Source organism: Opisthorchis viverrini, assembly GCF_000715545.1.
Source record: "Opisthorchis viverrini unplaced genomic scaffold opera_v5_260, whole genome shotgun sequence".
Classification (NCBI taxonomy): domain Eukaryota; kingdom Metazoa; phylum Platyhelminthes; class Trematoda; order Opisthorchiida; family Opisthorchiidae; genus Opisthorchis; species Opisthorchis viverrini.
In genome coordinates, this window is record NW_008751918.1 from 675,959 (window position 1) to 676,722 (window position 764).

Genomic DNA, 764 nt, shown 5'->3' on the forward strand with positions numbered 1-764 from the left:
GCTGGCAAATCTGTACAGGAATTGGGATTCCCGCTCCGCCTACTCTGGTTTATCAAGTGGCACGGGAGAATTAGACAGCCCTTCACGGAGACACGGATTCACGGATTCACGCATTGATACCCAGGATCGAGGTTTTGCCCAAGTTTCCGGGTCGGTTTTGTTCTTGTCGGTCAGTGGCTGTCGTTCACCTGGAAGGCACAAGTGAAAAAAGGAAGTAGCACTGCTCTTTATGTTCTCAGCGCGGGGCAGCATGCTCGCCAGCGCGAGGATTCGCATAAAAAATTTCTAATAGTGCTTAAAATTGGGTTCGAGAAGGAGCGTGTACAACCGTCGGAGGAAGGTCATTCCACGCAGCTACTACCCGAAATGAGAAAATATTTTGTCTAATGAATGTGTGTACCCTGAGCTTGAAATTTTCTTACAATGTCCCGGCCGTGTGTTTGCTGGGTCAACGGTGAAAAAACCGTTTGCCAAGCTTTGTTCAAACAGGGCGTAAGTAAGAATTAGGTCCCCTCGGAGGCGACGGTACTCCAGGGGATAGAGATCAAGCATCGCGAGACGCGTTTCGTAGTCCACGGATTTGAGGCCGGCAACCATTCTAGTGGCGGCCCGCTGGACACACTCAATGAGGGTAACGTCTTTCGCACGTCCTGAGTAGACAACTTGGTTGGCGTACTCCAGGAGCGGTCTGACGTAGGCCCCATAGAGTATTTGGAAGTCCATGCGAGTAATACGGGAGAAGGTACGTCGGATCATCCGTAAAA